Raw genomic sequence first — 12152 nt, forward strand, 5'->3', positions numbered from 1 at the left:
TGGAACTAGACAAGCTGATTCTAATTTACTGTGAATAAAGAGGAGTTGTTGTCAAATCTTAAGAGAACGATGGAAGAGCACTAATATTTACATCCTTTTGAGTGGACCATAAGGCCAGAACAGTTAAAGCCATGTATATCATACTGGTGTGTGAATAGATTGACACATGGACAAAATAGTGTGTCTAGATAATGAAGCAAATCTATCTGAAAATTTAGCATATGATAATGATAGGTTTTAACTTGCTGTTAAAGATGGAGTTCATTCTAAAAATGTGTGAAGACAGTTGAACAGACATGTTTAGAGAGATGGTTATGTCTGCACTCATGTGATAATATCCCATGAAGTGGACCAAAGACTTAAGTATAAAAATTAAATCATAGAAAGCAACACGGGGCAATTTCCTCACAGCTGTGCCTGCTGAATTCTCTGGGAAGCGGATGCTGAGATGGAGTTGCAGTACAAAAGGTTAATTGGGAAGGCAGGAAGCAGGACTGGCATGGGGTTTCATTAGACCGCCTGGCAGGTGTGACCAAGCCTATGCCGGTACAGTGTAGGGTCCTAGAAGAGGAGTCCCTGTTAGACAGAAGTGCTTGGCCTTGTACCATTACCCCCACGCCCTCAGTTATTGGTTGGGTGTCTCCTAGAGGAGAACGTGGCTGGCCCAGTTCAATGCCAAGGCAAACCCTGAAAGAATGACAGGTAGAAACTTTGAGCATCTATCTATCCTATAGCTTAGGATTGAATCTTTTCTTTCTGTTTAAAAACACTTTATTCACTTATTTGTAAGGCAAAGAAAAGGGTCCTATCCACTGGTTCACTACCCAGATGCCTGCAATAGCCATGGTTGGGCCTGGCCAAGACCAGGAGCTGTGATCTTGGTTCAGGTCTTCTATGTAGGTGGCAGAAACCCAAGTATCTAAGCTATCACCTGCCGCCTTCTAAAGTGTACATTAGCAGGAAGCTGGAATCCAGAGCAGAACTAGTCTTCTAACCTGGGCACATGGTTATGGGATGCAGGTGTCATACACAGTGGCTTAACTGCTAGGCCAAATGCCTGCCTCCTGAGTCTTAGCAAGAGGATCTGTGTGGAGCAGCCCAGGTCAGTCATTATAGTCTTAAAGTGGGAGCTCTTCCCAACTATTGGGAGCCCTTCCCAACTATTACTCCAAATCCAAAAGTCACAAGAGAAAAAATTATTTTTGAACACCCAAGAAAATCAGCACTTTCTGCATGATCCAAAAAGGCAAGAGGGAAAACACTACCACCACTTAGAAGAAAATTCAATGGACATGTGGAAAGCTGAGGAAAATATTTGTAACATATAATAAGGTACTAATCTTTGAATATAAATAAATCCTACAAAGCAAAAAGGGAAGACAAATAGTACCATAGTTAAGAAAAATGGCTATAAGAGATGAATGAGAAACACAAGTGATATTTAAACAGGAAAAGATGCTCAGCCTCACTTATAATAAAAGAAATCAAATAAAATTACATGGAGATCCCTTTTTTCACTAATCATATTGTCAGAAATCTACAAATTGGATAACATTCTAGAGTTGGCAGTCATGGTGAACTCGAAACTCCCACAGATAGCCAATGGGGTGAATGGTGATACAATGCTCTGGTGATTAGTTGAGCAATATTTAGCAAAACCTTAAATGCATGTATCTTCCAACCCAGCTTAGCACTCTGGGAGTTTAATCCACACATTACTACACATTTATGAAATGAGGTATGTACCAGGTTATTATTGCAACACTGTTTTAGCAAAAGATTGTAAATATCCCAAGTATCCATCAATAGAAGACTGGTTAAAAGAACTATAGTTTATACAAATAATAGAATACTATTGCCACATACAGATGAAAAGGCCCTTATGTATCTTAGGAAAAGGTCAATTTAAGTGTTCTGTGAAAACAGCGAGTTGTTATTTCTTAACTAGTGTGTGAAAGTAAGAGACAGGGATATATATTCCTATTAGCTTGTTTCTATGTGAAGGCACACTAGAAAGGAAGTTAGGGCATTGATAACAGTAGTTAACTACAGGCAATAAGACTATATATTCTAGTTTGCCCAAAACAGAGTCTATTTATGCCTATCATCCTGAATAATTATTAGTAGCATCACTTAGAGCTCAAAAGTGCTTTGGGACTTGTGGAAATGGAATCAGCAGATGTGCCTATGACAAAAATCTCAACGTATATGATCATGAAATTGTTTTGAGGTTTGAAATGTCATGTATTACTTATTTTTTGAAAAGGGAATGCATTAGAAAAAAATGAGGGTGGGAAATTCGTGTCAGCCAATGTCCCATGTGGAAGAAAATGCTCTACACCCTACGAAATGTATTTTACTGTAAGACATATATAAGATTATCCTATATTTCCCATTTCCAAAGGGACTGAAAATTTAGTATAATGTTCATCACAGTGCTTTGCACTCAGGTTCCAGCAGGGGCAGCATTGTTCATGTGAGCAGGCCTATGAGACCACACTAAACATCTTTTCATGTTTAAAGATCACTTGTTGTTTCTCATTCATCTCTTATAGCCATTTTTCTTAACTATGGTACTGTTTTGTCTTCCATTTTTGCTTTTTAGGATTTATTTATATTTGAAGATTATTATATGTTACATGTATAATATGTTACATATAAAATGTTACACTAGCACACACTACTGTGCTTAAGGTCCTTTGAGTTGTGTGTCCTACTGGGGAAAAGACACTTGAACTAAGGAAAGGCGAATTGCAGTATTGGATATGGTCTCAACATCACAAAAATGTTCATTCTCATTAATGTTTTCTAACTGGTAATGTGATCCTAATAAAAATACCCAGAGAAAATTTTTGAAAGTTTCTGTGGAAAAACAGACAAGAAAGAAGGCCAGGAAATTCTTTTAAAAAATCAGGGAGCTAAGGGGCTAGACTTACCAGATATTACAGGGAGGTTTAAGACTATAATAAATACTTGCATGGGAGGCAGACAGATAATAGAGTACAAATGACAAAAATAGGTCTAGTACATGGGAACTTGGTATAAGGTAAAATGTCATGTCAAGTCAATAGAGAAAATAGACGTTACGTAATTGGTGCTGGGGTCCTGTCTCCAAAAACTGAGCTATACCTGTAACTCACATCTCATGATACTCAATGATTTCATAAGAAAAAAAAAGATAAATCTGACAAATACTAAAACCCTTCTAATACCTGACTTGTTAGTATATTATAAAATCTAAAGACTGTAAAAGAAAAAGACCAATTACATTTAACTAAAACCTTAAACTTTATGGAACTGAAAATTAAAGATTTATGAATGTCCAAAGCCACAATAGGCAAATTAAAAAAAATCACCCACAGTAAAATATTTACAACTCCCAGGTATGATTTCCGTAATATGTAATGAGATCCTTACATAATATGTAATGAGGACCAATGAGAAATGAAGGTCAAGGACATGGAAAGCTCATAGATAGAGAGCAGGAGCACAAGTACATTTGGAAAGATGTTTAACTTCATAGTAAGAATAATACAAAATAAAACCATGGTGAGGTACAATTTTTTATGTAGCAGTTTAGCAAAGACCAGAAGGCTGATAATGGCCTTGTGACACAGTCATTGTTACATGTGGATGGTGCCGGTATAAATGGTTCTCATCTTCTTGGAGGACATTTGGCTCTATAGGTCACATATGTGAGTACTTACATTCTTTGACTCAGCAGATGTATTCCTAGAAATCCTCTCAGAGATACCACTCAAGTGAGATAACATAGGAGTAAGGCTGTTTCATTGTAGTATTTCTTCCAGCAACAAAATATTGAAACAACCTCAAAGTTTGTCAGTAGGAAGCTGGGTAAAGTAAAAAAATACACATTTGTAATAAGAAAGATACATATGTATTGATGTGGAAATGATATTGAGGAATTGAATATTATTAAAAATGTTGAGATTGGGGCCAGTGTTATGGTGCAGCGGTGAAGTCACCACCTGTGATGCCAGTATTGACCGCTACACATCCCATCCAGCTCCTGTGAATGGCCTGGGAAAAGCAACAGAAGAAGGCCAAGTTCTTGGGCCCCTGCAACCCATGTGGGAGACCTGGATGGAGTTACAGGCTTCTAGTTTTGGCCTGGCCCATCTCCTGACATTGCAGCCATTTGGGGAGTGAAGCAGCAGTTAGATCTCTCCCTCTCACTCTCTCTTTGTCTCTCTCTCTCTCTCTAATTCTGCTTTTCAAATAAATATTGAAAAAAGAACACCTAGAGGCAGAATAATGGTCATAATAGGTTTCTCGTGTAAAAAAATGAAAAATAAGAGTTCATGTATGCATTTGAGGTGCAAGAGTAAAATACTCCTGAAGGAGTTATAGAATCCTGGTGATAATGGTTACATGAAACTAGGGGGATGAGAAACAGGGAAGAGAGAGGATGGAAGAGGAACAGGGAAGAGGGAAACATTTACTTATACCTTTTTAATCTTTTGATTTGGTTATGCTTGTAAAGACACACATAACTCCAAAATACATAAATACAATCTTTGCTAATAGAAAAAATGAAGAATATCATAATGAATATTTCTAAAACATTTTAAAGTTTAACTTTTTATACATATATTGTGTAATTGTAAGTCTATGTGTGAATTAAAAATTTTTTTAATTTTAATTTTTAATTATTTTTTAAACAGATTCAATGTGCTTTTTTTTTCTTTAAAGATTTATATTTTTATTTATTTGAAAGGCAGAGTTACAGAGAGAGGCAGAGACAGAGAGAGGTCTTCCACCCACTGGTTCACTCCCCAGATGGCTGCAACAGCTGGAGCTGAGCTGATCTGAAGCCAGGAACCAGGAGCTTCTTCAGGGTCTCCCCCACAGGTGCATGGGACCAAGGACTTGGGCCATCTTCCACTGCTATTGTAGGCCATAGCAGAGAGCTAGATCAGAAGAGGAGCAGCCGAGACTAGAACTGGTGCCCATATGAGATGCTGGTGCTTTAGGGCAGGGCTTTAACCTGCTGCGCCACAGTGCCAGCCCCTCAATGTGCTTTCTAGATACAGTTCTAAGAACATGATGATATTCCCTTCCCCCCTGCCTCCCTTACTCCTTCTCTCTGCCTCCCACCATCCTTCCCACCCACCCCCTTTTTTTTAAAAGTTTTTTGATAATATATTTTAAATTTACAAACAGTAAAAAGGCTTAATACTTAACCAAATAAGAAGTTTAACAAGTAAAAAGCAAAAAGATCCTAGTTTAGTAGAGATATAGGCAATGGTTATAAATAATAATTGAATGGAAAAATGACCATATACAGTAAATTTTAAAGTAGTCACAAGCTATATCAAAACTACAGTAGTATAACATTCTTAACTATTGATTTCACAAAGGTACAAAGCAAAGTTTTACAAAATTGTATTTGCAGCAATGCTGATACACAGACACTTCTTTCTTCTTTTTCTTTTTTTTTAAATTTTAGATCCCACACAAAAGAGAAGACATGCAATATTTGTATTTCTGCGTCCAGCTTATTTCACTCAACATGATGTCCTTTAGTTGCATGCATTTTACTGCAAGTGGTAGAATTTCATTCTTTTTTATAACTGAATAATATTCCATTGTGTATTTTCTTTATCCATTCATCTTCTGATGGACACCTTGATTGATTCCAAATTTTGGCTACTGTGAACAGTGCTGCTATGAACATAGTGGTTCAGGTATCTCTTTGATACTTTGTGTTCAAGTCTTTTGGCTATGTCCCCAGTAGTGGGATTGCTGAATCATATGGCGAGTCTATTTCAAGTTTTTTTTTTTTTTTTAAAGAGATCTGCACACTTTTTTTTTTGTTTAAAGATTTATTTTATTTATTTGAAAGACAGAGTTACAGAGAGAGGCAGAGACAGAGAGAGGTCTTCCATCCGCTGGTCCACTCCCCAGATGGCCACAATGGCCGGAGCTGTGCCGATCCGAAGCCAGGAGCGAGGAGCTTCCTCCGGGTCTCTCATGCAGATGAAGGGCCCAAGGACTTGGGCCATCTTCTACTGCCTTCCCAGGCCACAGCAGAGAGCTGGATTGGAAGAGGAGCAGCTGGGATTAGAACTGGCGTCCATATGGGATGCCAGCTCTTCAGGCCAGGGCTTTAAACGGCTGTGCCACAGTGCTGGCCCCCTCCACACTCTTTTCTGCACTAATTTACTTTCCCACCAACTGTATATAAGTTTTCCCTTTGTCCATATCCTCACCAGAATTTGTTACTCTCTGTGTTTTGGAATTTAGCCATTCTTACTGGGGTTAGGTGATATTTCATTGTGGTTGAATTTGCATTTTCCTGATGGGTAATGATGTTGAGCATTTTTTCATATGTTAGTTGGCGATTTGTATATCTTTTGAGAACTGTCTATTGAAGTCCTTTGCTGATTTCTCAACTGAATTTGTTGAATTTTTGTTGTTGTTGAGTTAAGTTGCTGATTTTTTTGGGATATTAATCTTTTGTCAGATAAGTAGTTTTTAAATATTTTTTCCCCTTCTTTTGGATGTCTCTTCACTCTATTGATTATTTTCTTTCCTGTGCAAAACCTTCTGTGTTTGATTTATTTAGTTTTGCTTTTATTGCCTATGCCTTGGGGGTCTTGTCCAAGAAATCCCCTACACCAAAGTCTTGGAGTCTGTTCCTTATATTTTCTTCTGCAACTTACTACTCTCAGGTCTTTTTTTTTTTTTTTTTTTTTTTTTTTTTTTTGACAGGCAGAGTGGACAGTGAGAGAGAGAGACAGAGAGAAAGGTCTTCCTTTGCCGTTGGTTCACCCTCCAATGGCCGCCGTGGCCAGCGTGCTGCGGCCGGCCGGCGCACCGCGCTGATCCGATGGCAGGAGCCAGGAGCCAGGTGCTTCTCCTGGTCTCCCATGGGGTGCAGGGCCCAAGCACCTGGGCCATCCTCCACTGCACTCCCTGGCCACTGCAGAGGGCTGGCCTGGAAGAGGGGCAACCGGGACAGAATCCGGCGCCCCGACCGGGACTAGAACCCGGTGTGCCAGCGCCGCTAGGCGGAGGATTAGCCTAGTGAGCCGCGGCGCCGGCCTACTCTCAGGTCTTAAAGTTAGATCTTTGATTCATCTTGAGTTGATTTTTGTATATGGTTAGGGGTATGGATCTAATTTCATCTTTCTACATATATAAATCCAGTATATAAAAGCAGCATTTGTTGAAGAAACAACCCTTACTCCACTGTATGGTCTGAGCATTTTTAGTTAAAAATCAGTTGCTGTAAGTATGTGGTTAATTTCTAGGCTATTATGTTCCATTGATCTAAGTGCTGGTTTTTATGCCAGTAGCATGCTGTTTTAATCAATATAGCTTTGTATTATGCTTTGAAATCAGGTATTGTTATCCCTCCAGTTTGATTTTTCTTGTTCAAGATAGCTTTGGCTATTCTGGATCTTTTGTGACTGTATAATGTTAGGATTGTTTTTTTGAGTTCTATAAAGAATGCCATTGGTATTTTGATAGTGATTTAATTGAATTTGTATATTGCTTTAGATAGTATGGACATTTTAATGATATTGTTTCTTTCAAGGACTATCTTTTCATGTTTTTTTGTCCTTGATGATTTCTTTCATCAATGTTTGATAATTGTGAATAGGATTTCTTTACTGATTTTCTCTGAGTTCATTTTCAGCACGCAAAAAAGCTACTTTTTTTTTGTATGTTTATTTTATAAACTGCAACTTTACTGAATTGATTTATCAATTCTACCAGCTTTTTGGTGGAGCATTTAGGTTTTTCCATGTACATCATGTTAACTGCAAACATGGATAATTTGACTTCTTCTTTTCTAATTTTGGTGCCTTTTATTTCTTTCTCTCCTCTAATTTCCCTCACTAAACCTTCCAGTACTATATTGAAAAACAGTGACAAAAGTGGACATCCTTGTCTTGTTTGAACCTGAAGGGAAATGCTTTTGGTTTTTTCTCATTCAGTATGATATTGGCTATTGGTTTGTGATATATAGCCTTTACAATTTTGAGGAATGATCCTTCTATACCTAATTTTTGGAGGGTTTTTATCATGAAGAGTGTGGAATCTTATCAAATGCTTTCTCTGCATCTATTGAGATGACTATGTGGTTTTTGTTCTTAATTCTTTTGATGTGATTCATGATGTTTATTGATTTGCAAATGTTGAACCACCATTGCATTTCTGGGATAAATCTTACTTGATCATGATGTATCATCTTTTTGATGTAGTTTGGATTTTATTTGCTAGTATTTTGTTGAGAATATTTGCAACTATGTTATTAGGGCTATAGGTCCGTAGTTTTCTTTTTGTGTCCTGCCTTTGTTTGGTTTTGGTATCAAAGTAATGCTGGCCTCATAAAAAAGAGTTTGGCAGAGTTTCATCCTGTTTAATATTCTGATACAGTTTGAAGAGTATTGTGGTTACTTCCTCTTTGAATGTCTTGTAAAATTTAGTAGTAAAGCCATCAGTTCCTGGAATTTTCCTTGATAGAAGAATTTTGATTATTGCCTCAATCTCATTGCTTGTTTTAAGTCTGTTTAGGTTGTCTACATCCTCTTGATTTAATCTTTGTAGATTACATGAATCCAGGAATTTATTAATTTCCTTGAGATTTTCTGGTTTATTAGCATATAGTTCTTCCTGGTAGTTTTTTTATAATCCTTTGTATTTCAGTTGTGTCAGTTTTAATGTCTCCTTTTTCATCTCTAATTTTAGTTATTTGAGGTTTTTCTCTTTTTTTCTTTGTTAGTCTGGCTAGATATTTATCTATTTTGTTTGTTTTCTCAAAAAACCAACTTTTTGTTGATTTTTTTGGCCTTTGTTTCAATTTCACTTATTTACACTCTGATCCTTGTTATTTCTTGTCTCATGCTGATTTTGGGTTTGGTTTGTTCTTGTTTTTCTAAATCTTCAAGGTACATCATTAGATCTTTAATTTGAGACATTTCTCTTTTTTTCATTTTAGCACTTAATGTTATAAACTTCCCTGTTAATACTGCTTTTGCTGTATCTCACAGGTTTTTATATGTTGTGTTTTCATTTTCACTTATTCCAAGAAAGTTTTTGATTTCCTTTTTAATTTGTTTAAAGACCCATTAATCAGGGCCTGCACTGTGGCGTGGTAGGCTAAGCCTCTGCCTGCTGTGCCGGTATCCCATATGGGCACTAGTTTGTGTCCTGGCTACTCCTCTTCCAGTCGAGCTCCCCTGCTGATGGCCTGGGAAAGCAGTGGAAGATGTCTCAAGTTCTTGGGCCTTTGCATTCATGTGGAAGACCTGGATGAAGCTCCTGGCTCCTGGCTTTGAATGGGCCTAGTTCTGGCTGTTGTGGTCATTTTGGGAGTGAACCAATGGATGGAAGATCTTTCTCTTTATCTCTCCCTCTTTCTGTTTGTAACTCTAACTCTCAAATAAATAAATAAAATATTAGGAAAAAAGCTGCATTGATTATTCAGTAGCGTGTTATTTAATTTCCAAGTATTTATGAATGTTGTTCTTCTTATTGTTGATTTTTAGTTTTATTCCTCTATGGTCTGAGAAGATACATGGCATGATTTTAATCTTTTTAAATTTGCTAAGACTTGATATCTGGCCCAATATATGGTCTGTCCTAGAAAATATTCCATGTTATGATGAAAAGAATGTGTATTCTGTAGCTTTTCAGTAAAATGTCCTCTAAATGTCTATTAGATCCATTGGTTCAATAATATGTTTGAACTCTGATGTATTTTTTTTTATTTGTTTTTTGTCTGGAAGATTTGTTCATTGATGAGAGTAGGTTGTTGAGGACACTGTTGTATTGGAGTCTATCTCTCCCTTTAGGTCTAGTAGTATTTGCTATATATATCTGGGTGGTCTTGTATTTGGTGCATTTGTATTTGTGGTTGTTATGTCTTCTTGCTGAATTGAACCTTTTATCAAAATATAATGTCCTTCTTTATCTCTTTTTAAGTTTTTAATTTTAAGTCTGTTTTATATGATATCAGGATAGCTTGCCTGCTCACTTTTGGTTTCCATTTTTCTGGTATATCTTTTCTCAACACTCCACTTTCAGTCTGTGTGTATTTTTGTTTGTGAAGTGAGTTTCTTGTAGGCAGCATATGGTGGGTCATGGTTTTTTTTATCCATTCAGCCAAACTAAGTCTTTTGATTGGTGAATTTAATCCATTTACATTCAAGCTAGTGCTGATGTATAAAAACTAAGACCTGCCATTTTGTTGATAGGATACTGTTTCTACTTGCTCTGTTAGTGAGTTTGGTGGTATTGTGTATTTTCATTATGTTCATTTCTAACTCAGAAACCCTTCAGAATTTCTCATAAGGTTGATCTGGTGGTGATGAATTCTGTTTTTATTTATCTGGAAAATACTTTATTTGTCTTTCACTTTTAAAGGATAGCTTTTCTGGATACAATATTCTTGGTTAGAAGTTTTTTTTTTCTTTAAAGATCTTGAACATATCATTGCATTCTCTTTTGGCATCTAGGGTTTCCATTGAGTCATCTGATATTAATCTAATTGGTTTTCCTTTATATTTAACTTGATGCTTTTCTCTTACTGTATTTAGGGTTCTCTCCTTGCCTCTAACTTTGACAATTTGATGACAATATGCCTTGGAGAAGAACTTTTCTGGTTGAGTCTGCTTGGGGTTGTTTGAGCTTCTTGTATCTGGATATCTATGTCTCTCTCAAGACCTGGGAAATTTTCAACTATTTTTTCATTTAGTAGGTTTGCAATGCTTTTTTTCTTTTCTTCTCCTTCAGGAACACCTATAATACTCTTATTTTGTCATTTATTAGTATCCCATATTTCATAGACTTTCTTCATTCTTTTTAATTATTTTTCTCTGTATTTTTTTGATTGGATTATTTCAAAATTCTTGTCCTTGAGATCAGAAATTCTTTTCTCCATTTGGCCTTTTCTGCTATTAAAGTTCTCAATTGTATTTTTTATTTCACTGATTGAAGATTTCATCTTCAAAAGTTCTATTTGTTTTTTTTTTTAAATGAGTTCTATCTCTTTAGTAATATTTTCATTCTTGGCACTCATTGATTTCCTCCTTTCTTTAATATGTCTATCTGTATTCTCTTTCTTCTCACTGTGCTTCTTTTTCTTTTTTGACAGGCAGAGTGGAAAGTGAGAGAGAGACAGGGAAAAAGGTCTTCCTTTTCCATTGGTTCACCCCCCAATGGCTGCTGCTGCGGCAGGTGTACCGCACTGATCCGAAGCCAGGAGCCAGGTGCTTTTCCTGGTCTCCCATGCGGGTGCAGGGCCCAAGGTCTTGGGCCATCCTCCACTGCACTCCCGGGCCACAGCAGAGAGCTGGACTGGAAGAGGAGCAACCAGAAAGAATCAGGCACCCCGACCAGGACTAGAACCCGGTGTGCCGGCGCCACAGGTGGAGGATTAGCCTAGTGAGCCATGGCGCCGGCCCTCACTGTGCTTCTTTACGATCATTATTTTGAATTCTTTATCTCATTTCATAGATTTCCTTCAGTTCAGGACCTAACTCTGGAGGAGTATTGTGTTCTTTTGGAGGCGTCATGCTACCGTGTTTCTTCATGTCTCCTGTGTTCCTAGATTGATGTCTGCCCATCTGATATATTTGTCTCTTCTTCTTTATGGAGTCTGTTTTATTGTAAAAGAGTTTATGGTTTAGCTGGAATGCAGGGTATCACTTGGCTTGCTTTGACTTTAGTTCTAGGTTGGTCCAGGAGTGTAGTCTCAGTGATTTCTTTTGTTTTAATCAATATTAGCTGTATCTGTAAGCGACACAGTGGGCTAGTCTGCTACACTTGAGAAGGATAGAAGTATGAATTTTAGATGAATAAGGATTTCCTTAGATGTGTACCTTTGTTCCACAGAGTGAGCAGTGTCAGTCTCCATGGGGAATGTGATTGCCAGGGCTTTGTTTTTGGTGTAGAGGGAGACAGGAGTGACAGCCCCTTAGTCCCACTGACAAGCCAGAGAGATGCTGAGGTTTGTGGCACCAATTCCTGTGGCTCTAGGACTGTGTGATATGGATGGACCCTTCCTCAGGTCTTGGTAGGAGAGTCCAACTGGTGCTGGGGCTTATAATACCAATAGCCCTAGTCCTAGGACTAGGGGATATGAACTAGACCTTGTTCTCATTCTACAATGTGATGAC

Source organism: Oryctolagus cuniculus, chromosome 8 (assembly GCF_964237555.1).
Source record: "Oryctolagus cuniculus chromosome 8, mOryCun1.1, whole genome shotgun sequence".
Lineage (NCBI taxonomy): Eukaryota > Metazoa > Chordata > Mammalia > Lagomorpha > Leporidae > Oryctolagus > Oryctolagus cuniculus.